Genomic DNA, 26,636 nt, shown 5'->3' with positions numbered 1-26,636 from the left:
AGATAAAAACACTAAAGTGAAATTGTTCGAGTTAAAGGGCAGGTGGGGAGCAATCCTTGCTGAACTCCTGAGAGTTCTGTAACTCCTAAGGCTCAGAAGAGCGCTGTTAAAAATCTCTGACTCTGTTCAGAGTCCTTTACAGCTAAAAAGTGGTTGTGTTTAAAACGCGAACGTGCAAGTTCGGAAAGATTAAACCTTTTCCTCGGAACAACTTTTTAAAATTTCTAATTTCCTTTAGTAATGTCAAAATCATCTACTCCGGGAAAACAAAAACCACCTCCCATAGGTTCTTACATCTCCCATACTCTTCCAGTCACTTCTTAAGATGCATTCGGCTTATAACTGCAATCAGAAGAAAATTTACAGTTGGGAGTGGGGGTGGCGAATAGACTTCTTGGCTTGCACAACTGAAGTATGACCTTTGTGGATTTTTAAGCACCGCGGTACTTGGAAAAAAAAAACAAAACAAAAAACCTCAGGTGATGAGATTTTCAAAACATATCTAAAACTGCGGTTGGCAGAGGCTCTCCACAGCCAGCTGTCCTTCAAGAAAATACTTAACATGTACAAGCAGAGCAGAACCACACCTCAACTAAACTCTAGTATCAAGAACTTTTATACGGTTAAAAAGAGAAATCGGTTCGATTTACTTCAATGGATTTGTTCGATGCCTAAATAATGAATGAACTGGAGGCATCACTGACTTGAGTTCTGAAGGAACCTCACTCTCAGCACGGTCTGCATAAAAATCTAAAGCAAATTCCCCCAAATTTAGTGTTTCGAGGCCAAGTCCGGTCCGAACGAAGCGTCCCCCCGCTTCTAACTCTCGGCCTCGCTCCAAGGGTTGGAGCCCAGAGCGAGTGGGGGCGCCGGACGCCCCCTTCCCGCTCGGGAAAAGTTCCGCCGGCTGCTCTCGGGGCAGGCCGGGCCGCGGGCCTCGTCCGTGCCGCCTCCGCTAACATCGAACCGGGCCTGGGCGGCCGGAGGGTCGCGACCCCTCCCGCGGCCGCCGCCACAAACACCCCGCCCCCGCCTCCCCGCCGCCGCCCTCGCGGAGCGTTAACCCCTCGCCGCCTGCCGCCGGGCTCCGGGGAGGAGGCCGGGCCAGGGGGTGGAGTTGTCGCGTCTCCTCCCGGGAGCGCCCGGGCAGACGCCCGGCTTGTTTACAGGCCCCAGGCCCCAGGCCTGGCCGCCGCCGCGCAGGCCCACGCCGCCCGCCCTCCCGCCCGCTGTCGGCCCGAGCGTCGCGCTTACCCGGAGCAGCCGCGGACGAGCAAGTCCCTGGTCCGCCGAGGCGGCGGCGGCGACGGCGGCCGGGGAGGGGGCGGGAGGGGGGTCACCGCGGCGGCGGCCGGCCAGGTCAGGCCGGGGAGGGGGCGGAGGAGGGGAGGAGCCGGGCTGCGTCCGGGCCCCCGGCTCTCGGCGCCCTCGCGGCTCAGATCATCCGGGCGTTGGAGCGGGAGGCGGAGAGCGGGTCCGGGAGGAGGAAGAGCCGAAGAGTCATAGCTTTCGCGCCCCACCTGCCTGGCGCCCCCCACCCCCCCCTCCCCAATCACCGGTTCCCGAGCTGCAGCCTCCGGAGCACCCGAAGCTGCAAGCCGGGCGGGCGCCGAGACCACAGCTCCCTCCCTCCCGCGCGCGCTCCCGCCCCTAGCACCGCCGCCGCCGCCGCCGCCTCGAGCGCGTCCCCGCGCAGGCGCGCTCACGACGGCGCCGTGCTGCCCCTCCCCCACGCCTCTCACTGCCCCGCCCCGCCCCACCCCTCCCAGTCGGCTCAGCCCTCGCTACAGCTGCGGCGCGGCGGAGCAGCTGGAGAGACCCGGATGTCGTGGGGCAGGAACCGCAGCGCCGGCCGGCAAGCGGGGGGCGGGGAGGGTGCAGATGACGTCACTGCCCTACCCGGCATCTTTCGCCGCAGTCGGCTTGCTACCCCGGCCTCAGACCGAGGCTTAAGGGAGCATCGCGAATCCCGGATTGGAACCGGGACCGGGGCCTTCATCCTCTGGCGCTGGGTTGGACGGAGTGTGCGATTGTTAGGAGCCCCAGGAATCAAGATGAAGGCTGGCAGTCTGCCGACGGGAACTCGGACGCTCCCCCGGGGCATCCGGGCCTCCCGGCGCGGCGCTACCCTCTGTCTGCAAATACACAAACCACTCCCTGCGAAGGCACAGCCCACAGAGGCCGGAGGACAACCCCGTGCTTTCGACTTCTCTCGGGCACGGTCGCGGCCTGGTCCAGGCCTGGCTGCTGCGGCTCAAAAGTTAACTCGGTGTCAGGCCGCCGCCAGACCCCCTCCTCCAAGGCTCCACGCCTCCAGAGCCACCCTACCCCCAGGGACCCTTGGAGACCCACGCAGCTACCCCAGCCACACACCTCGCATCTCGAAGGGCAACTACCCGCACACCGTGCTGCCACCCCCCCACGTGCGAGTGCAGCTGCTCCGCACACGAGGCACATGCTCTGAGTTTCTGGCCAGTTTCCAGGCTGTAGCTCGTCAGGTTCCACGTTGTATTTATTTGCACTTGTTAAGACAGTCACGTGATTCTGTCACTGAGGACTTCCGACGACCTCCAGTGAGGTTAAAGAAACGAAAGATTTTTCAAATTCCGGAAGACAATAAAAACGTAACAGCTGCTTATATTAAGAGTTGGAGATCTGCTAAACCTCGTTGAAACTGAACGTGCAGGTGACCAAAATCCAGCTTAGCTAGCTAGACCACGGAAAACCGGACCCACGCTGTTTGCAGACGCGGGGGATAGAATGACAAACCCTGGGCGGCCAATGAATCAGAACTGAGGAGCAGTACATCACCAGCAGGGTCTCCTATTGGCTGGGGTGTCCTTCCTTTCTCTTGTCAGAGACTTAACCTGTTCAGAGGTTTAACCTACACCACATTTGCAGGAACAATTTAAAGATCTGAGATTTAAAAATTTTTAAAGATTTGAGATTTTAAAAAGATAGATTTTGAGATCTGATATTTAAAAAGATGCTCTGGTAAATACAAAGAAAAACCAAACACTTCATTATTAGAGGCAGGTACTTTAAAAAGAACAACTGAAAATATTATCCAAATCATGTTCTGGCAGATAAAAAGGTAAATTTGTGATGGGGCCTCTCTATTTTATCCCAGGAGCTTGTACCCTACTTTGTATCTCCTAAAATACAAATGCTTAGTTTGTATCTCCTAAAACCACTTTGTTGCTCCAACTCTTAGATCAAAAGCAACCCATTTATTCTGTCCCTGTCATTTAGCTTGGGCTTCCCTGATGGCTCAGCTGGTAAAGAATCCTCCTGCAATGCCAGAGACCTGGGTTCGATCCCTGAGTTGGGAAGATCCCCTGGAGAAAGGAAGGGATACCCACTTCAGTATTCTGGCCTGAAGAATTCCATGGACTATACAGTTGCAAAGAGTCAGACACGACTGAGCAACTTTCACATAGCTGCTTTTAAAGCTGTAAAAGTCCTCTGGAGTTTTTTCAACATTTTTTGGAAGATTCTGTTCCTTTCACTTTCAGGTCTGGGACCTAATAACAGTATCAAACAATATCACCCAATGATCACTGGCAGGCCACTTCTTCAAGGAACTTCAGTGTTACTCTACTCAGTATCTTTGGGGTTAGGATTTCTTAGAGTAAGATGAAGATGGATCATTTCCAGGTATATAAAGTAAAAATAAAGTTCACTTATATATTTGGTCCCAGTATTATCTGAGGACATATTTCCTAATTAATTCTCCCCACATTTGCTAAAAGAAAAAAGAAGGAAATTAGATCAGATATCTTTGAAATTCTACCTAATTGGAATCCATAATGCTTCAGACATGGATTGCTAACATCCATGCTAACATCCACATGCTAGCAGCATGATTAGCATGCTAGTGGACTCGTTCCCATTCTAAAATGGAAAAGCCCATGTGACTACCCCTATTTGGAGCACCCTTAGAAAACAAATTTTCTTATTCATAAGACAGGACCTGGGTCACCAGTGGCTCTATTGGACTATAAAGAGCTCAAAGGTCTTGCCTGTCTTTTTGCTTCCTTCCTTTAGGCTTCCACATCTTTCTTCTCTCTGTTCTACACTTATAGAAGAATCTGAGTCAGTTATAATGGAAGAGGTAGAAAAATAGGAAATATGAGCATAGAGAAATTTTTAAGGAGTCTGTAGTGTACCATAGACTGACAGTTAAGCTGCACCTTTCCACTATTTCTTATTTCTGAATACAGCTTGCAGGAACATTCAGGTATTGCAGGTATTCATGAGGAAACTCATAGGTTGTAAGATTAACAGTTTAAAATTTGGAAGAAAGATATCTTAATATTATCTAAATAAATGTTTAGATGTGCTTGATGTTAAATGTGCTTGGTATAATAGCCTCTTCCTTATTATTAATGTTATACTACATTTCATATTCCCTAAATATTGTACTAAGTATTCCCTAAATATTATGCTAAGGGCAAAAAAATTAAACTATTAGAAGAGGGGAAAGTGACATTGAAAAAAGAAGGTTAAAAGTTTCTTCTCTTTTCAACTACAAGTCTTTGCTTGGGTCTCCTACACACATTTGGGATGTTCATAGTCAGTTTTGGCAAAACATCAGTGAGAATATATTGCCATAATTGTACTTCAGTAATTTTTACAGGTATATTGTCTAACTGTTCTACTCTGCTTCAGAAATCTGTTTGTATTTCAGTTACCAAAGAGGAAGGCGGTTTTCTGAAAGGTTAGTTTTCAAGTCCTGGATTTAACTGTGTGCCATTAGACTATAACTGAGAGGCTTGGGGATGAGGACAGGCAGTGATGAATTGGCAGCTTACTCTGGTTAGCAGTACTCCTGTCTTTTCCTCCACAGTCAGGATGTTTTTCTTAAGGTCTACATTTTTTGTAAAGCCCAATTACTATTGTGAATCCATCCAAGACAGTCACCTAAGACAGCCTGGCTTGGGCCTCTCAAAATGATCTCAGTGATGTAAGTAGCCCCTCAGGTGAGGACCTGTGAACCCCTCAGCTGAATCATCCATCCGTTCACACTGAGGCCAGTCACTACCCAAGAGCCGCAAAGCCAAGCAGAACACGCACTCAACACCCTTCCTCCTCCTTCGCTACCTGTTGCGCGTATTTTTCTCACAGATGTCCTCTTCTTATGTCTTCCTCTTCTTTCTTTCCTCCTTCTTATTATTCTCTTTTCCTTCTGTCCTCTTTTTATCTCCTTTGCTCTTCTTTTTCTCATTTTTCTTTTCTCACTTTTCCTTAGCCTAGTCGAAATTACAGTTTCTGCTGCCCACTTTCTCCTGAAGAAATACATATGAGCCGCTAGGCCCCCTACACTAATTTTGTTGGGAGGGGTGAACCCCCCTCACCTGACCCTCCTTGCTCCATCCTCTCTGACCATAGCAGGTCATGAAAATCAGCTGTTTAAAGGACAGTCACAGAATGAAAAGGATTAGAGAATCTTGTCCTGTGTGACATCACTGAGGTGGCCCCACTGGGGTGGGGCAGACAGGAGCCAGCAAGTTGGAGCTGCCATTGTGGCTACCCCTAATCCGAGAGAAATGTGGCCACCGGGAGTGTCACAGGTCAAGCCCTGGCTAATCTTTAGGGTAGGATCTTGCTTCAAGAGACTGTAGGTGGCCCCAGCCCCACACCATTGATGTGGACCTTGTTAGACAAGTTCCTCTGTTCAACAGCTGCCTATTATGTGCCAGGCACTGTGCTGGAGACTGGGGGTAGTTTATGACATCAATGAGCAAAAGTCTCAGCCCCAAGCAGCTAATGTTATAATGAGAGATATAGACAAAGAAGTAAACAAATGAACAAGGAAATTACAGATTGTGATCAGTGCTATGAAGGAAATAAGTAAGGAAACAGACTGGGGAAATACACTTGAAACAAGTGTACAGGGAAGACCTTTCTAGAAAGGCAGCATTCGAGCTGAAGGATGAGGAGTCAGCTTTGTAATCAACCAGGGAAGAGCTTTACAGGCAGAAGGATCACCAGAAACCAAGGGCCTGATGTGGAAAAGGGCTTGAGAGAACGGTTGTCTGCAGACCGAAGAGAAGTTCAGCATACTCAGGCAAATATTTTATAAAGTTGCTCAAGTTTAGAATTGTAACTTAAAATATTTGGGATACTTAATCCAGTTTATAGCTAGGAAACCACATTGAGTAGAGGGACACAATTCATACAAAATAACTTGCTGAATTGATCTAGCCCCAAAAGGCAAAGCAGCTTTGAGAAATCAAAATTAAAAATCAAAGGACTTTTATTCAGGTATTGAAATTAAGAAGCATTCTGCAATACCATAAAGAGGTCCCTTCAAACTGTCCAACAGGAGCTAGAAATGAGTAAACTAAAGTTTGGAAAAAAATGTTTTTCTCCCAGTTTAGATAGCTATTCTTAATAAGACTTAGCAAAAATTTGGACTTCTTGAGAACAATTTTTCCAGGAGTTTACTGTCTGTTGTGGGCATTACAGAAGATCTCACACTAAAGCATACCTTTGAACACTGCATACTTCGGAGGAGAAGGGGATGACAGAGGATGAGATGGTTGAATGGCATCATCAACTCGATGGAAGTGAGTTTGAGCAAGCTCCAGGAGTTGGTGATGGACAGGGAAGCCTGGCGTGCTGCAGTCCACGGGGTCGCAAAGAGTTGGACATGACTGAGCAACTGAACTGAACTGAACAATGGATGCCTGGTTGAAAACTAGTGATGAAATGACCGTCATAATAAAGATTTTTTTTTTCCTGTATCTGACTCTACGTTTACAAAGCCCTGTCACCTAGACCAGCCAATCTTACCATCAAAATAACCCTTGGGCAAGGCAAGAACTGCTCTCATCCTTTACAGAAGAGAAAACTGAGGGTCAGAGAGCTAACCAGTAATTGCCCAAGGTCATCAAAAGTAATGACTGGTACCCAGGTTTTCCCTTGTATCCTATAGACCAACCCTAGCTTTTACATGTAGTAATAAAAGTAGTCAGGAGAGTCAGGGGTAGAAAGGGCATGGACTTAGAGTCAATGATGGTGTTCAAAACTGGTTTATACTATCTCCTGAGAGCAGACTGTTAAATTTCTAGGGATTTTGCCAGTTTGTTAAACACAGCCACTGTTAAAAGTTAAATTATTTAAACCTCCAATTATATTTTAAACAAAGATGATATGTAGTATTGAAACAAGCTTACAGATATAGAAAACAAATTTACAGCTACCAAGGAGGGGAGGGGATAGAGGGATAAATTAGGAGTTTGGGATAAACATACACACATTACTATATATAAAAATAGATAACCAACAAGGACCTATTGTAGAGAACAGGGAACTATATTCAGTATCTAAAAAATCTGAAAAAATATATATACATATGTATGTGTTTATACGTATGTATAACTGAATTACTTTGTTGTACACATGAAACGAACACATTGTAAATCAACTATACTTCATATCTAAAGTAAGAAAAAAGATAATATATATTAGAAACATATATTTTAAAATATCTTAATGCATCCTACTGTTATCTCTGCTCTTGAAGTCCTTACGTGTATTGTGCCTGAATGGTATAAATACTCTATGATGTATTAACTGCACACCTCTTCCCAACGCCACATTCAGTGACTTCACTTTGGGAACTTGAAACTGGCTGTGGAGGGAGCATTTACATGATGGCAATCGGCAAATGTCACAAATCAAGAACTGACATTGCTTTGTTGATGGTCTAGATAGAAGAAAGTGACAGAGGAACTGTTAATAATGCAAATTAATTGTAAAAAGCATGTTGTCTCTAGAGCTGTTAGGTGGTGAATGGCACAAGAACATTCAACTCAGCAAAGAAGTCATATTGTTGGTGAACAAGTTCCCATATACATCTTTATTGTGTCACTTTTATCTTAGATGAAAATATTAAGGGGACAACGGAGGATGAGATGGTTGGATGGCATCACCTACTCAATGGACTTGTGTTTGAGCAAGCTCCAGGAGTTGGTAATGGACAGGGAAGCCTGGCGTGCTGCAGTCCATGGAGTTGCAAAGAGTCAGACACAACTGGGAGACTGAGCTGAACTGTCTGATGTCAGAACTACATTTGGGTGCTCTACAGGATACAAGGGAGAGCTGGTTGTTAAACATTTACCAGCATACCACTGGGTCTGCTGCCCTATGCCAGCTGGGCCACTTATAGATTTGGTGACCTTAAGCTTGTCACTTACACTATTAGCCTTGGTTTTATTCTTCACAAAATACTTCCTCTCAGGATGTATTGTGATATTTAAAACAGATGAGGTGTTCTTGACCACCACATTCTTCTTCCTCCTCCTTGGCAGACCCTTCTCTCACTAGAGTTTGTATATAGATACAAACTCTAGATACATTCTAGATACATATAGATACATTCGTTCGCAGTCTCCCATGCGGCCTAGGGCGGCAGCCCAGCCTGTATGTCAGTGCACACTGCTATATTTCAAATAGGTTACAGATGTGACAAGATATTGATCCCTTAAGCCTTCAGAACATTTGAGTGAGGCTCAGCTGCTGAAACCTGAGATGGTCCCATCTGGCTAAAAGCAATTGCACTCAGGCACTCTCTATGTCGTAAAAACATTGCTTTCTTTATTTCTGTCACTGTAAAAGAGCTGGGTAGCGCTGGCTTAAGGCAGGGATATGCGACGCAATTCTGACCAATGGAACCTGAGGAAAAGTCTTGGAGGGATGGATCTCAGACTGATTTTCCTCCCTAATAAAAAGAGTCGAACAAGAGAAAGTACCCTTAGGTGTGTTGTTACCTCTATAGGTGAGCCTGGAACCTCTGGGCCGTCTTGCAAAGGACCAGCTGATGAGGAGAAGGGGAATGATGTCAGAAGTCTGGATGCTGCACCTTGTTGAGCCATTGAGCCATCACAGCAGTTGCATACTATAAATTTTTACTTAAGGGGAATATTAATTTTCCTCCTTGTTTAAGCCACTTTTCTTTTTGTATTTGGGGTTTCCTCGGAGGCTTGTAGCTAAAGGGCTTCCTACGTGGTGCTAGTGGTAAAGAACCTGCCTGTCAATGCAGCAGATGCAAGAAAGGCGGGTTTGATCTCTGGGTTGGGAAGATCCCTTGGAGAAGGGCATGGTAACCCACTCCAGTATTCTTGCCTGGAGAATCCCATGGACAGAGGAACCTGGCAGGCTACAGTCCATGCGGTTGCAAAGAGTCAGACATGATTGAGGCAACTTATCACGCATGCATTGTAGCTAAAAGCACAAGCACCCAAATACTCTAAAAGAGCTGGTACGTCCCCAACACCCAGTGAGTGTTCAGTACGGTTGCCTAATAACCAGACTGAATCCTGAGCCTGTAGAAAAACTGCATGGTCAGCTGTAAACTTATTCTCTAAACATTTGAGGGATTTGTTCACTACTTATGGTTCACCTTTAAAGTGTATTCTGATTCTTGCTTAAACATGTATTAAATTGGGTACTAAAAGCAGTAATTGAGAAATGAAGTCATTTAAAGCTTGAGAGCAACTAGACACAGAGATGTTATGAATTTTTTTTTCTTGAAGGATCTTGGAAACTAGAGCTCGGTTGCCTGAAAGATGACATAATCCTCTCATGTTCTGCAGAGCAGTCCTAGAACCAGTGCTTGGGAATTACAGAGAAGACAATTTTAGCTCAGTATCAGGGGAATAAACTTGGCTTTGTTGTTGTTGTTCAGTCACTCAGCCATGTCTGACTCTTTGGGAACCCATGGACTGCAGCACGCAGGCTCCTCAGTCCTCCATTATCTCTCAGAATTTGCTCAAATTCATGTACATTGAGTCAGTGATGCCATCCAACTGTCTTCCTCTGTCGTCCCCTTCTCCTTCTGCCTTCAATCTTTCCCAGTATCAGGGTCTTTTCCAACGAGTCAGCTCTTCACATCAGGTAGCCAAAGTATTGGAGCTTTGGCTTCAGCATCAGTCCTTTCAATGCATATTCAGGATTAATTTCCTTTAGGATTGACTTATTTGATCTCCTTGCAGTCCATGGGACTCTCAGGAAGAGTGTTCTGCCACACCACAGTTCAAAAGCATTAATTCTTCGGTGCTCAAACTTCATTATGCTGCAACTCTCACATCTGTACATGACTACTGGAAAAACCATAGCTTTGCCAACCTTTGTTGGCAAAGTGATGTCTCTTATTTTTAATACACTGTCTAGGCTTGTCATAGCTTTCCTTCCAAGGAGCAAGTGTCTTTTAATTTCATGGCTGCAGTCACCTTCATCAGTGATTTTGGAACCCAAGAAAATAAAGTCTGCACTGCTTCCACTTTTTCCCCATCTATTTGCCATGAAGGGACTGGATGCCATGATCTTAGTTTTTTGAATGTTGAGTTTCAAGCCAGCTTTTCCACTCTCTTTTACCCTCATCAAGAGGATCTTTAATTCCTCTTCACTTTCTGCCATTAGAGTGGTATCATCTGCATATATAAGGTTGTTGATATTTCTCCTGGCAATCTTGATTCCAGCTTGTGATTCATCCAGCCTGGCATTTCACATGATGTATTCCGCATATAAGTTAAATAAGCAGAGTGACAATATATAGCCTTGATGTACTCCTTTCCCAAAGGTAAACCAGTCAATCGTCCAGTTCTAACTGTTGCCTCTTGACTTGCATACAGATCTTGGCCTAGAATGTGCCAAACTCCATACAAGGCCCCTTGTGAGTGTCATTTAATTCTCACAATAACTTTGCAAAGGAGATACCTTTTTTCCATTTTATAAAAGAGGAAACTATGGCTAAGAAAAGTGATCGTTCACAGACCTAGGACCCTCTAATTCCACAGTCCTGCTTTTTCTGTTATAGAAGCAGACTGGGCCTTCTCCTTGAGGTCCTTTCCATTGCATTTTCTTATCCAGGAAAACAGAACAATTTCAGCAATGATGTTCTAACTGAAGATGTCTTGGTGAGATGGGAGAGGAGTTATATTACATATTACATGGCAAAATATTTCCAAGTTCCATGAAAAATCACTTACCCTAAAGTTTTGCATGGGCTCAGTAGTTGTGGTTTCATGGGCTTAGTTGGTCCGCAGCATGTGAGATCTTTCTGAAACAGGGATCGAAATCTCTCCTGCATTGCAAAGTGGATTCTTAACACTGGACCACCAGAGAAGCCCTAGATTGTTCTTCTTATAGTGCTTCAAAAGGACTCCAAGCCCTATGTATTTTATGTGTTATAGTATTTCTAATTTTTATACTATATACTTAGGTCATATATTTTATTTGATCAATAAAACACCTGGAATATGCTAGGCATTATTCTCGATCCTGGGGACAGTGGGGTGAAAAAGAAAGGCAGTTTTCATGCAGCTTATCTGGGGTCAATAAAAAACAAATAAGGTCGTTGTAGAGGGATAAATACCATGAGGGAGGTAAAGAAGAGTATGATGTGGGCAAGCAGGATGGTACACCAGTCGACCAGAGAGAGCCTCTTAGTGGAAGTGGCAGTTGGCCAGGCCTGAATGACAGGAAGAAGCCACCATGTGAAAATCTAGGAGAAGAGTGTCCCATATAAAAGCAAAGGCTCTGGGGGTGGAAGTGAGCTTGGCATGTCAAGGACCAGACAAAACTCTGGGATGTCTGGGGCATGGTCATGGAGGGAGTGCTATGTAAGAGGGTGCCTCTAGGCCACAGTAAGGATTTTGATTTTAAGTGTGATGGAAAACCACTGGTGGTTTTTATGCAGGGGAGTGATGTGATCTAATTTGTTCTGCTCTTGTCACAGTATGGAAAAGAGATTCAGAAAAGCAAAAGTGGAAGTAGAAAAATCCTTTCATCTCAGTTTCATAAATCCTTAAAGAGGAAGTAAAATTAGCTTTCAGCTTTAAGTGGCCCAGAGTGATTACATTTTGGTGGTAGGAATGTCTTTTAGAGAGTTCTTGTTACTGGGGCTCATGTTTTCATTCCCTGGGAGCTATACTTAGATATTTTTACAAATGACTCATCAAGTAACCTTACTTGGTAAGTTCAGTGAAATGTAGCAAAGAGTACCTTGTAGGAAAAGCCACATTAAGAGTAGGTAAAATAGACCCTCTTTTAAGTGGTTCAGTTTCAGGTGAATACTTACTGACCTCAAAAATATCCTCTAAGAACCTCAGTACTTTCCCCCTCTCCACTTCCAACACACACCTGAAAGCTGAAGAATAAAATTCTGCTAGTTAATTTATGCCTTGTGCTATCCAGTGGGGATGATAGTTTAGGTGTCCCTTAACTTAAGGCAGACATTTACATCTTAATGTGAAAGTTTTTACATCTTTCGCAGAGTAAAGTCTTAATACTCTAGAGGAAAGTTGCCTTGACACATACTGGTGAAATAGGGTAAAAGAAATTTAAGAAAGGATTTTCCTCAATAACACCAAAGATGAATTCTCCTTCTACAACCATACCCAGGTTTGATCTTGCTCAGGGAGCTGTGAAAGAAATACCCATGTTTAGTCTTCTTATTGGCTACTAGGTTTCCTTCATTTAACTTAATGGCCATGTATTAGTAGTTTTCCAAGTAAACTTAGAATAGGCCTTTGGGAAAGGACCATGACTAATTTTATGGTTAACATTATGACTAGTGCATTATAGATATCCAGGGCTTCCCTGGTGGCTTAGCAGTAAAGAATCCATATGCCAATGCAGGTGGCACGTGTTCAACCCCTTGGTCAAGAAGATTCCCTGGAGAAGGAAATGCCAACCCAGGCCAGTTTGCTTGCCTGGGAAATCCCATAAACAGAGAGGCCTGGAAGGCTACATACAGTCCATGGGGTTGTACAATGTAGCAACTAAACAAGAACAACAACAACAAATAGATATCCAAAAATAACTTCATAATAAAAATTATTATTGTTATTACATATTGTATATAGTTATTACATATTATACATTACATATATTATATATTGCATTTGTAGAATCTGTAGTTGCCACATTGATGTGCCAGATAATTTCTGCCTACAGTGCCAAATTGAGCCTAGGTACTAAATGGTATAAGCACCTACCACTGGAAAGAATAATCCATCATTCCAAACCAAGTACTGGTTAAAAACCTACTATGTGTCAAACTCCATTGAACATGGAAAGGGATATAGATAATCACTGTTGTAATATATTACAAATTTCCTACTCGCCAGCCTTTTAAATACAACATATCAGTTTTATTAAAAATGTCAATTAGAAATAATTTGCTGTTCAAGTTACATTTTATGACAATTATAAGCTCTTGAAAGAAATAATTAATAAAATACATGACCCTCTACTTTTAAAGCACTGGGTGTACATCTCTTGGGGGTCAGTAAAAGTACTGACCTTTATCCAAGTAGGCAAGACACACAAAGCTCTTTTTGTGTTGTTAATCACAACAAAAGGATGGAAAGGTTAAAGGGAACAATGTGAGTACTTGAAACATGGGATGCCTAAAGAAAAATCTTGGCTTGATATAAAATACCAGTGACTTATATGGCCTGGTGAGTCATGTGTATCATATCTGGGTTATGTACCCATAAACACTGGCTTAAAGGCAGTCAAACTATTTAGACTGTCATCACTAAACTCATCACATGTCAGTCCTGCCTGAATTCAAAAGCAAAAGCTAAAATACAGAAACGCATGGAATTGACAACATATAAAATTTCTGCTGTCTACACTTAGATTCCCAAAGGCAATGTTGCAAAAGGGTATTTAAAAGCCCAAGGTTGTAATTCTATCCCTAATTTGGATTAGTTAGATCCGTCTTGATTATTTAATATTTGCTTGAAGCCCATTAAGGGCTAGAACTTTCACTGACCTTCTCAACAAAATAAATTTATTGTGTAAATCATAATCCACCACCTATGAAAAGAATTAAGTTAGTCAAACACCAAGTACAGAATAAAAACATAGTATGTGGTAAACCCTATTATATATGGCAAGAGATACAAATACTATCTACCATTAATTGAGCACTTGGTTTTCTAGAATCTTTATGTCTATAATCCTGACAATATCTCCTCAAGATAGCTGTTTTTACTATATTTTACAAATGAGAAATGGAGGCTTAGAGGAATTAAATCACTTGTCCAAATTCTCAAATTTGAACCCTATGTGATTGCATTTTTTTTTTGCTATTTTTTTAATAATGCAAAACTGAAAGCTAGCATATAATGTTGGTGTCTATTCAGACATCAAGTTATACAAAGAACCTCTGGCTTGGGAAAACAGAACACAGGGTTTAGTCTTGACTTTGATGCTATTTCACTGTGTACAACTCAAGAAAGTCATCCCATCTCTTTGAATTTCAAGTTTCCACATGTGTAAAATAAAGGTGGGGAACAAAATAATCTTTGCAGTCCCTTCCAGCACTCCAGCAAGAAAAAAACGGTCACCCTACAAATGGAAGTTCATTTCCCCAGACTGGTAACAGTAATCCATATTTCTTTAGAAAAGACCATCTCCTCCCCTCTCAGTATAATTCCTTCCTCTGACCTCAGAATCTCAGGGTGGCAGAGGATAAGATGGTTGGATGGCATTACTGACTCAATGGATGTGAATTTGGGCAAACTCCTGGAGATAATGAAGGACAAGGAAGCCTGGTGTGCTGCAGTCCATGGGGTCACGAAGAGTCAGCAACTATTTAGCCACTGAACAGCAACAACAAAATCTCTTCCTTTCTCAGTATAACTCCTTCCTCTGACCTCAGAATCTAGTGCCAGTCTGTGTATATGACCGAGGTGGAACAGTTAGAGCAAATCTCAGGAATTGTTTGGGAGACAGAGGAAAGACACTGTTTCTCTGCGATTGCTAGAAGTAATGATGAGGAGAGTTTGGAGTGTCCAGGGGCATGACCCGAGCCAGCTCCTTTTCCTGGAGCATTCAGTTTCTTGAGGCAATAAATTCTCTGTTCTGTTAAGCTCGTTTAATTGGAGGTTTCTGTCAACTGGTTCACAAATGTCATGATAAAGGTAATCCTTGAAGGATGGGTTAGATTTTCATTGTGAGGATACTTTTCAGTGAGGAAAAAGCTATGTCCAGAATCCTTGAGATGGGAATGACTCTCTTACCTGAACTGGAAGCAAAGCAATTAGATATCTCAAAGGAAAAGTAATAGGAGGCCAATTTGTCAAAGATTTTGAAAACCTCTAGGAGGATTTAATGGGCTTCCCCGGTGGCTCAGACAGCAAAGAATCTGCCTGCAATGCAGGAGACCCAGGTTCAGTCTTTGGGTCAGGAAGATACCCTGGAAAAGGGAATGGCTGCTCCTTCTAGGATTCTTGCCTGGAGAATTCCATGGATAGAGGAGCCTGGTGGACTACAGTCCATGGGGTTGCAAAGAGTCAGACATGACTGAGCGACTAACACTTTTGCTTTTCAGGAGGACTTTAGACTTGATGGTTATGTCAGACTTGTTTTTCATAAAAGGCCCTCATATTTATTTGTTTGAAAAAAGTTCTGTTTCTCCTCTTCCAAGTCTTGCTGTTCTCCCATCAAGATCTTGGGTGGTCTTTACACCTGCCCCAACAAATAGGATGTGATTGAAGTGACACTGCATTGCTTCCAAGGCTAGGTCATAAAAGGCAATACAGTTTCTACTTAGTTCTCTCTTTTTCAGCGTGTTTACCCTTAGAACCACATGGCCATGTTGTAAAGGAGCCCAGGTAACCTGGAGAGGCCACGTGTAGGTGTTCTAGCTGATGGCTTATATAAAAAAGAATTTGGCCTTTGTTCCCCATTCCTAGGAAGCAGTCTCTAAAACCTTGGAATTTCTCAAGTGATAGGACAGTTTTTGTTATTCATCATGTTCCTTGATATCTTATGCTAATGAAGTGACTAATGGTGGGCTCTTAGATAGTTTGAATAAATCAGATGACTCAGGATGGAAGCTGACCCTTCAGAAAAACCAACCATGTGATAAGGAGGTTGGAGTTTTGAACTGGGTGACATTATGCCAACCTACTGGCTTCCCTGGTAGCTCAGACAGTAAAGAATCTGCCTGCAATGTGGGAGACCTGGGTTCGACCCCTGAGTTGGGAAGATCCCCTGGATGAGGGCATGGCAACACAACTCCGAGATTCTTGCCTGGAGAATCCCCATGGACAGAGGATCCTGGTGGGCTACAGTCCATGGGGGTCACAAAGAGTCAGACACGACTGAACAATTAAGCACACACACACAACGTCAACTTATGGGGAGTGGATGGGGGCTGGAGCTTGAGTCACATGGCCAGTAATTTAATTACTCATGCCTCGATAGTTGTATCCTAATAAAAACTCTGGACATTGAAGTTTGGGTGAACTTCTACACTTGGCAATACTCTGCATGTTTTCACACATGGACGTGCTGGCAGAGTGACATGTCCTAACTCCGTAGGGAGAGAACAATGAAACATTCACATCTGGGACTCTCCTAAGCCTCACCTATGTGTCTCTTGCTTTGGCTGGTTCTGATTTGTATCCTTTAATTTAATCATAAATATAGCACTTTCCTGAGCTCTGTGAGTCATACAAGTGAATTATCCATTCTGGGAGTGTTAATGGGAACCTATGAATTTGTAGCCAGCTGGTCAGAAGTGAAGATGACCTGGAGAGTCCCAAGCTTACGACTGGTATCTGAAGTGAGTATAGTCTTATGGAAGACTATGCCCTTAACCTCTGAGGTTTGTTCAACTTTGAGTAGTTGGTATCTGAAGTCATTGTAAGTTGTGGCTTAAGTGCAGGCTGACATCAAGAGAATCAGTCATCAGATGTGTGAGTCAATAAGCTTTCAGCTAATTTCCTAGTCATCAAGTTACTGCTAACCTTTGGGCCTTACAGCTGATGTCCTGGACAACAAAGACCAGAAAACATAGACCAGATGTCCTACATAGACCAGATGTAGGACATCAGGCCTTCCAGCTAAAATAGGACCTCAGGCCTTCCAGCTGATATCCTAGACAACACAGACCAGATACATCTCAACTGTATCCTGCCCAAATTCCTGACCCATAGAACCCATCAGCATAACAAACTATTGTTTTATGTCACTACATATTAGGGAAATTTCTTACAGAGCAAAAGATAATTGAACATATTTTTGTACCCGTGAGTGGAGTAGGATTGTAATAAAACTCAAAACACAAGGTGACAGCAGGCAGAAGGTAAAAGGACAATGAAGAGAGCTGAAGTCTAAAGAGTCTTGAAGACACTGTTAGTGGAAATTTACGATGCTCAAGAAGCTTATTGATAAAGATTAAAAGAAAGCGAGGAAAATGTTATCGGAAGTTAGAGGAAAATAGACTCTTTTCATGTGAAGGCAAAAAATTTAGCAACACTGTTGACTGGAGTAAAGTAGAACAGAGGGAATTTACATAACTGACTGGATTATCTAGCTAAGAAAATTTCCAGGCAGAGTGATAGATATGACCCATGGCTTTTTCTAGGTGCCTTAGTAAAATGTGAGACGAGAGAGATAAACTAAAGAAAGATCTGTAACATAAAGGAAGAGCCAGGACTTGCTGGATTAAAAAAAGACAAAACTGTTTTTCATTCCTTGTCTCTCCAGACAGCAAATGACGCCAAAGTAAGAAATAGTTTCTTGGAAGAAATCTAATCAAGGGTTCTTTTAGGAAGAGATTGTCTACAAAAGAAGTCAAAAGTGTAACTTTAAACCTTTTTTTAAGAATTCAGAAAGATCTAATGTGGTGCCTCATAGACCATTTAAAATAATTACAAGTCCCTCTAAGAATCTTAATGGCCTGCCCCATAGATCCTCTCCATTAGAAAACAGTGTCCAAGAAGCTTAAGGGTGTTTTCCACAGCAGGCATACTGGGAGCCCAATGTAGGGAGACTTAGCTCAATGGAATGGATTCCAGTACAAACTGATACATAGAAATCCACAAAATTTTAATGGAATTTTATGAGCTTGTTAAAAAAGAGACAGAGAAAGCAAAAAATTAAGAGAGAACTCTGCATGCCCAAACTACCATGGGCCAGAAGCAAGCTGAGAAAATAACTTATCTGCAAATCCAAGTTAGTTATGAAAAAGCAAGAATAATACAGAGAGTGGAATTGAGAGCTTAGGGAATAAAGCAAAGAGCTGTGGAGCATCATTTCTAGGTACAATGACTAAGCCATAATTAAAGAACTGGCGACATGTGCCCAAGTGGACTTTCGTATTGCTATGGGCCAGTGACAACTTTGTTCTTATTTCTCCTTTTTTGAATGGAGTATTTATGGCAATTATCTTAACCTTGTATTTGAGATATGTTCAGGGTAGATAACTTGACTGTTTGTAGGTCTTTAGATCAAAGGATCAAAGGTACGCATGAAGCTATACCCAAGGAACAATACACAAGAAACATCATTCATTCCTAGAGCTGATTTAGATCATGAAGTTCTGAACTTTGAACCTGGTGCTGCTGCCTTAATGGTATAATATTTTAGGGATTCTCGGGGAAGGGGTTAGGTAATTTTGCATGTGGGAAGAGCTGTGAATTACTATGGTTAGAGGATGGACTGTGGCAAATTGCATTTTCCTGAAATGACCAAAACAGTATTTCCAGTCCCATGTTCCCTTCGAACCCCACCATTCCCCCATAGAGTTTTTCCTTGAAATAGGTAATGCTTTTGTAACAGTCTTAACAAGAGAATACGGCAGAAGTGATACTAAGTCTATCGATTAAAATGATGACCTTAGGTTTTAGAAAGTGCTACAAGATGCCACTGAAAATGGAGTAAGGACCTCTGAAAATCTTCTCCTCCATAAAAGCGATGAGAACACTGGGGAAAATTGTCAGAATCAGGACTCTGATTTTCTTAGGACTCTGAAAGTAAACTAAAGGCTTGCCAACGATCTTAGAAATATTTACTCAATAAAAATTATTAAATCTTGGTAAGAATCGTGAGCTTTGTGGTGTTTTAACTCACTGTATTCCCATATTCTCCTCTCTAGCTCCATGGTAGCCTTGAAAACCATGCAATTAAGGTAAAAATTAGCAGCCTGACAACCACTGACAGGGGTCAGAATAGAGCTAGGCTTCCTTCAAAGCCCAATTCCCAAAGAAGTGTCATCAATGACCTGCATGTTGTTTCCCTAGAAGACCTCATTCTCACGGTTGCCTTTATTTGACCTGACTCAAAGTTTGCCCAGCACAAACAGCTTTTTCTCTGTTTGTCAATTTATAATTTTGTTTGTAATTTTGTCAAAAATAACAATTTTTAAAATTAATATATTTATTTGAATTGGAGGCTAATTACTTTACAATATTGTGGTGGTTTTTGCCATACAGCAACAGGAATCACTCATGGGTGTACATGTGTCCCACCATCCTGAACCCCGCTCCCACTACCCTCCCCTCAACAACAATTTTTTAACATCATGGTAATCTGAAACAGTAAGAGCTGGAATGAACATTAGGCCAATAAAAAAAGATTAAAAGGAACAACAATTTGGGAGTGAAATGCCCAAAAGGGGGCTTTGAAAAGTGCCAACATACTCCTCAGACTCTAGACGTCCAACCAGATATACAACTGCATATTATGCATCTGCCCAGGGGTAACTGCATGCTCAGGAAAGATCCAAGAAAGCCCTAAACTGTCACCTCTTGCTAACTTTGAATCTCCTCAAAAGCAGGCAGTAAAACCAAAGGCAAGGCTGTTTACTGCCTGACTGAGTGTGCCCCAGTATGCTTACCGACCCTTAGCAAACACTGGAAGACTTACCAGTCCCAGGCATTTAAGGAAATTTCTGTTCAATGATTAGTTGACTACTAAGCTAGCTGACACTCCAGTACTCTTGCCTGGAAAATTCCATGGATAGAGGAGCCTGGTGGGCTGCAGTCCATGGGGTCGCTAAGAGTCAGACATGACTGAGCGACTTCACTTTCACTTTCACGCACTGGAGAAGGAAATGGCAACCCACTCCAGTGTTCTTGCCTGGAGAACCCCAGGGACAGGGGAGCCTGCTGGGCTGACGTCTATGGGGTCTCACAGAGTTGGACATGACTCAAGTGACTTAGCAGCAGCAGCAGCAAGCTAGCTGAGCAGAGACTTCAGTACACATGACAAATAATATGTTTAGACTTTACAGAACTAGTTCAGAAAGTTGTTAAACAAACAAACAACAATCAGCTATAAAAAACAACCTGGGAAGAGGGACAAATCTGATTTCTAGAGTTGCCACGTTGTTTTTGTTCTCCAGTGGCTCAGTCATGTCTGACTCTTTGCAGCCCCATAGACTACAGCATGCCAGGCTTCCCTATCCTTCACAATCTCCCAGAGGTTGCTCAAACTCATGACCATTGAATCAGTGATGCCTTCCAACCACCTCATCCTCTGTCATCCCCTTGTCCTCCTGCCTTCAATCTTTCCCAACGTCAGGCTCTTTTTCAATGAGTCAGCTCTTCTCAAGTGGCCAAAGTATTGGATCTTCAACTTCAGCATCAGTCCTCCCAATGAATATTCAGGGTTGATTTCCTGAATATTCATTGGAAAGACTGACTGGTTTGATCTTCTTGCTGTCCAAGGGACTCTCAAAAGTCTTTTCTAGCACCACAGTTCCAAAGTATCAATTCTTTGGCACTCAGCCTTCTCTTTGGTCCAGCTCTCACATCTGTACATGACTACTGGGAAAACCATAGCTTCGACTATGTGGACCTTTGTCAGCAAAGTGCTGTTTCTGATTTTTAATATGCTGTCAAGGTTTGTCATAGCTTTTCTTCTAAAGGACAAGTGGCTTTTAATTTTGTGGCTGCAGTCACCATCTACAGTGATTCTGGAACCCAAGAAAACAAAGTCTGTCAGTGTTTCCATTTTATCCCCATTCTATTTGCCATGAAGTGATGGGACTGGATGCCATGATCTTAGTTTTCTGAATGTGGAGTTTTAAGGCAGCTTTTCCCCTCTTCTCTTTCACCTTCATCATCAGGCTCTTTAGTTCCTCTTCACTTTCTGCCATAAGGGTGGTATCATCTGCATATCTGAGGTTGTTGACATTTCTCCCAGCAATGCTGATTCCAGCTTGAGCTTCATCCAGCCCAGCATTTCTCATGATGTACTCTGCATATAAGTTAATTAAGCAGGGTGACAATATGCAAGCCTTAAAGTACTCCTTTCCCAATTTGGAACCAGTCTGTTGTTTCATGTCCGCTTCTGTTGCTTCTTGACCTGCATACAGGTTTCTCAGGAGACAGGTAAGGTGGTCTGGTATTCCCATCTCTTTAAGAATTTTCCACAGTTTGTTGTGATCCACACAGTCAAAGGTTTTAACATATTCAATGAAGCAGAAATAGATGTTTTTCTGGAATTTCCTTGCTTTTTCTAAGATCCTCACTCATTATTAGAGAAATGCAAATCAAAACTACAATGAAATATCACCTCACAGTGGTCAGAATAGCCACCATCAAAAAATTTACAAACAATAAATGCTGGAGAGGGTGTGAGGAAAAGGGAACCGTCTTGCACTGTTGGTGGGAATGTAAATTGATACATCCATTACGAAGGACAGTAAAAAACTGGAATAAAACTACCATATAAGCCAACAGTCCCACTACTGGGCATATACCCTGAGAAATCCATAACTGAAAAAGACACATGCACCCCAATGTTCAATGCAGCAGTATTTACAGTAGCTAGGACATGGAAGCAACCTAGATGTCCATCAACAGATGGATGGATAAAGAAGCTGTGGTACATTTATACAATGGAATATTACTCTGCCTGAAAAAAGAATGCATTTGAGTCAGTTCTAAAGAGATGGATGAATCTAGAGCCTACTATACAGAGTGAAGAAAGTCAGAAAGAGAAAAACAAATATCATATACGTGGAATCTGGAAAGATGTTACTGATGAATCTATTTTCAGGCAGCAATGAAGATGAAATAGAGAGTAGACTTGGGGACATACAGCAAGGAAGAAGAGGGTGGGACGAATGGAGAGAGTAGCAATGAAACACATACAGGACCATGTGTAAACTAGACAGCCAGTGGGAATTTTCTGTGTGACTCAGGGGGCTCAAACTGGTGCTCTGTGATTACCTGGGGGTGGGGGGGTGGGAGGTGGGAGGGAGGGTCAAGAGGGAGGGGACATACGTATACATATGGCTGGTTCATGTTGATGTATGGAAGAAACCAGTACCATATTGTAAAGCAATTATCCCTCAATTAAAAACAAATAAATTGAAAAGTTTTTTAAAAGGCCCTGTGCTTGATGTAATGCTATTCTGTCATCATCTTGGAATTCTTAATAACTTTTTAACAAGGGCCCCACATTTTCATTTTGTCTTGGGCCCAACAAATTATGTAGATGGTCCAGGGTATTAGACTTAGACATAATTTTAAGAATCACATGGAAATGCAGAATTCCATGGCTAATTTTTGTTCATTTGTTTGTCCATAGAGTTGGCCACAAATATTTACTAGGGCCAGGAAATAAGCAAGAATAAGACATGTTCCCAGTCTAATGGAGCTTATACTTAAGTGCAGTGTTTTTCAAACCATTTTTGACAGTGACTTAGCACAAATATGTGTGTATATGTGTATATAGGCATGGGAGGAGCAAGAGAGATAGAAAGAGAAAGAAACAATTGCTTTACTTTCACATAATATATGACATTTTAAGTTTATCAATTTGTATATTATATATATACATTTATATTAAATAAACTGAAGAAAAATGAAACATACAGACACCCTTCCTATATGAAATGAACTTCAGTTTTTTCTTTTTTTTAATTGAACTATATTTGATACAAAGCAGAACTCTGATTTGTGTGTGTGTGTGTGTGTATTATCTTTTTCTTTTAAACAGGGCTTCCCTGCTGCTCAATGGTAAAGAATCCAACTGTAAGGCAAGAGATGTGAGTTCAATCCTTGGGTCGGGAAGATCCCCTGGAGAAGGAAATGACAACTCCCTCCAGTATTCTCACCTGGGAAATCCCATGGACAGAGGAGCTGGGCAGGCTACAGTCCATGAGGTTGCAAAAGAATCAAACATCTCTTAGTGACACAACAACAATAAGAAATTATTTTAAACACTTTTGGTATAATTTACTAATTTGGTTTTACAACCCACTAATGGGTTGAAAAACTGTTGTACAGGAGTAACTGATGAATAAATGAGCAACTATAATATGTGCACTGTGATAAAATGGGAGAAAACTGAGTACCATAGGAACATTGTAAAATGAATATGCAGCCTCTTCTGAGATCAGAATAAGTCAGACACTTAAGCATACAATTAGTATATAAAGTCCCTTGACAGAAATATGCACATAAACTATGGACTGAATCATGTTAACAGGGAGAAAGAAGTTAGCTGTGGTGTGAGGCTGGCAGGGAGGGGGAAAAGATTTTGAGCAGATACAGCATTTGTTCTAAGTGACTTAAGAAACCATGTAAGAAACCATGTTCTCAAGCAACTTTAAGTAATTCAGTAGTGCCTGGTAATTTTGTGTGGGAGGGTGGGCAAAGCAGTAAAAAATTGTGGGGGAAAGGTGGGGCTTGCTGTTAACTGAGGTCCTTGCATTCTATGTTCAGGTTTTTCTGAAGGGCATTGATGAGCCATGTAAGTATTTAGTAAGCATTTTGGAAAGATTACACTGATGGAAATATGGAATTTTCACTTTAAGGCAGCAATCCTGGAGGTTTAACATTATGCACGTAGTTGGAAGTCACTGAGGAGTCTATAAACATCTAAAAACATTGGAAATGACAGAGCCAAAAAGCAAGTTGCATTCATTCCTGTAGAGATAATGACAAATCCAGTGTGACTGTCAACCACAATTAAGGAAAAAGTCATAAAGAAATGAACAGGAGGAGCTCAAGAAGCCATTGGAAGTAGATCACTATCTTTATGCTTAACATCTGTAGAAGTCAGCCTTCTAAGATGCCACAGCAATCCTCAAATCCTGATATTCACATCTTTGTGTAATCTCCTCCCCTTGAGAGTAGGCTGGACCTAATGACTGCTTTCTAACAAACAGCATGTGACAAAAGTAATGAGATATCACTTCTAAGATTAAGTTACAAAAGACTGTGGTTTCTGTCTTGCTGGAATTCTCTCTTGCCTCTTAGCATGTTAGCACTGAAGAAGGAAATCATCATAGTATGAGCCATCCTCCAAATAAAGAGGTCCATTTGGCAGGGAACTAAGGACAGCCTTCAGCCAATAGCAAGCAAGGAACGAAGCCTGTCCAACAGCTGCGAGAAACTGAATCCAGCCAACAGCCACATGAATGAGCTTACAAGATCTGTCCCCAGACGAGCCTTGAGATAACCTAGCACCTTGACTAAAGACTGAGAGCCCTAGAACCAGAGCACACAGCTAAACCTCACCAGATAACTGACCAGAAACTGTGAGATAAGACCCAGATATTGGTTTAAGTCACAAAAATTTGTGGCTAAATTTAAAACAGCAATAGATAACTCATATAGCATCTAAGCCCATAATTTCTATCCCTTCTCCTAGCAGTATTATAATGTATTGATGCTTGAAAGCTTTTGTTTTTTTGCAACACGGATCTTTCTACCTCCCCAAATGTATACAACATATTTTCTTTTTTTTTTTAAGATAAATAAAAATAATTTCATCTTGATGTAGTGTTGGAAATTTAACCACATCTTTTGAAGTAGTTAGAGAAATTCTGTAGTATCTTAAACTCAGGGTCTGTAATTTTGAAAACTAAAATGGACTAAACAGACTGTCTCTTCTTTTTCAAAGATGTCTAACTAACTAGAACATTGAGTCCAGAATTGACACTTGCAAATTGCTAGTTCTTAATTGAAAATCAAAATGTAGTAAGGACATTCCTACAAGTTACCATAGACCTAAAGAGTTCAGAATTGTAAATAAGGAGGGTGTGGGTCCTTAGTATCTTACCAGGATAATTCTTTAATTCAGAAAATACATATTTATAAATATGCAATTTTTTTAAAAAAAGAAAACATTCTTAAACTCTGGTAAACTGGGTCATAGCCCTGCCAAAATGGTCACATCTAATCCTTGGAAACTGCAAATAGTGAAAGGAGCTTTACATAGTAAAAGTGTGAATGGCAACTTTAAGCTCATTAGTGGTCAGGGTATATTTTTAATGAGACTTTTACAATCATGAGACTTTTATAATTAGTGAGACATTTTTTAAACCTAGGATCTGAACTTCTCCAACAGTCACAGACTTTCCTTATCATCATCTTTCTCTAGTGAGTGAACTTGGATGCAAGAAAGCATCACAAGGGGAAGCTGATTACAATCCAGTGATGGTAAAACATACTTCAAGGGGACAGTGAATAGATAAAGTGGTACCAGAGCCACAGTGGAGAGGGGATTGCATTACTGTCCCAGGGCTACTATAACAAAGTACCACAAACTGGCTGGCTGAAACAACCAAAATGTATTGTCTCACAGCTTTGGGGCCTCAAGTACAAAATCAAGGGCCATGCTCCCTCTGAAGTCTGGAGGGAAGGATCTCTTCCAGGCCTCTCTTCTAGCATCTGCTAATTCCTTGTTATGGCAGCATCATTCCAGTCTTTACAGGGTGTTCTCCCTGTGTGTGTGTGTTTCCAAACTTCCCCTCTTTAGGAAGATACCAGTCATTTTGGCTGAGGGGCCCTTTCTACTTCAGTGTGACCTCACCTTAACTCATGACATTTGGCATATTTCCTAATAAGTCTTCATTCCGAGCTACTGGAGGGCTTCCCAGGTAGCGCTAGTGGTAAAGAATCTGCCTGCCAGTGCAAGTTAGACGTAAGAGACTCTGGTTTGATCCCTGGGATGGGAAGGTCCCTTGAAGGGGGGCACCGCAACCCACCCCAGTATTTTTGCCTGGAGAATCCCATGGACAGAGGAGCCTGGCAGGCTACAGTCCATAGGGTTGCACAGGGTTGGACATGAGTAAAGTGACTGAGCGTGACACTCACACTGAGCAGTTGGAGGTTAGGACTTCAGCATATGAATTTTGAATTTCTGAAGGACAAAATTCAACCCACAATAGGGACGTTAGTCCCGAGAGACTAGAAACAAGGCTTATCAAGGAGGTGGGCAGAGCAGTGATAACAGCTAGCTTCTACATCTGAGGTGGCTCAGATGGTTAAGAAACTGTATGCACTGCAGGAGACCCGGGTTCGATCCCTGGGTTAGGGAGATCCCTTGGAGAAGCAGATGGCCACCCACTCCATATTCCTGCCTGGAGAATCCCCATGGACAGAGGAGCCTCTGTCCATGGGGTCACGAAGAGTCGGACACAACTAAGTGACTAACACTTTCCATTCTCACAGGTACTCTCTGAGGTTGGTGTCTGGTTCAGCTTCAGAGATGAGGAAACAGGCTGAGAGGGGCTAGGCAGTTTCTCTGAGTTCACACGGTTGGTAGGGCCAGAGCTGGGTGTGTACCCAGGTTTGTCGGGCTCCAAAGCCCAAGCTTTTCATCACTTTGCTCTGCCATCTCCAAGAATAGTTGAAAGGTCAGAAGAGCCAGATTCTAGGCTCAGTGGGTCCCCTGTTAGCTCAGTTGGTAAAAAATCCTCTCATGAAGGAGACCCTGATTCAATTCCTGGTTCGGGAAGATCCTCCGGTGAAGGGATAGGCTACCCACTCCAGTATTCTTGGTCTTCCCTTGTGGCTCAGCTGGTAAAGAATCCTCCTGCAATGTAGGAGATCTGGGTTCAACCCTGGGTTGGGAAGATC

The 26,636-nt window shown here is 42.6% G+C and overlaps 1 protein-coding gene across 1 annotated transcript in view; it reads right to left on the bottom strand.

Moving 5' to 3' along the window:
* PPM1A (protein phosphatase, Mg2+/Mn2+ dependent 1A) overlaps window positions 1-1,671 on the bottom strand; it is a 46,701-nt gene extending 45,030 nt beyond the window's left edge. The window contains exon 1 of the mRNA XM_043472227.1: window positions 1,255-1,671. The gene's annotated coding sequence lies outside the window, so the exon portion shown is untranslated. The remainder of the gene's footprint in view (window positions 1-1,254) is intronic.
* Window positions 1,672-26,636: the final 24,965 nt, after the last annotated feature.

The sequence above is a fragment of the Cervus canadensis genome, chromosome 6 (assembly GCF_019320065.1).
Source record: "Cervus canadensis isolate Bull #8, Minnesota chromosome 6, ASM1932006v1, whole genome shotgun sequence".
Lineage (NCBI taxonomy): Eukaryota > Metazoa > Chordata > Mammalia > Artiodactyla > Cervidae > Cervus > Cervus canadensis.
Note: the sequence above shows the minus strand (reverse complement) of the source record. Positions and strands in the feature narration are given on the sequence as shown.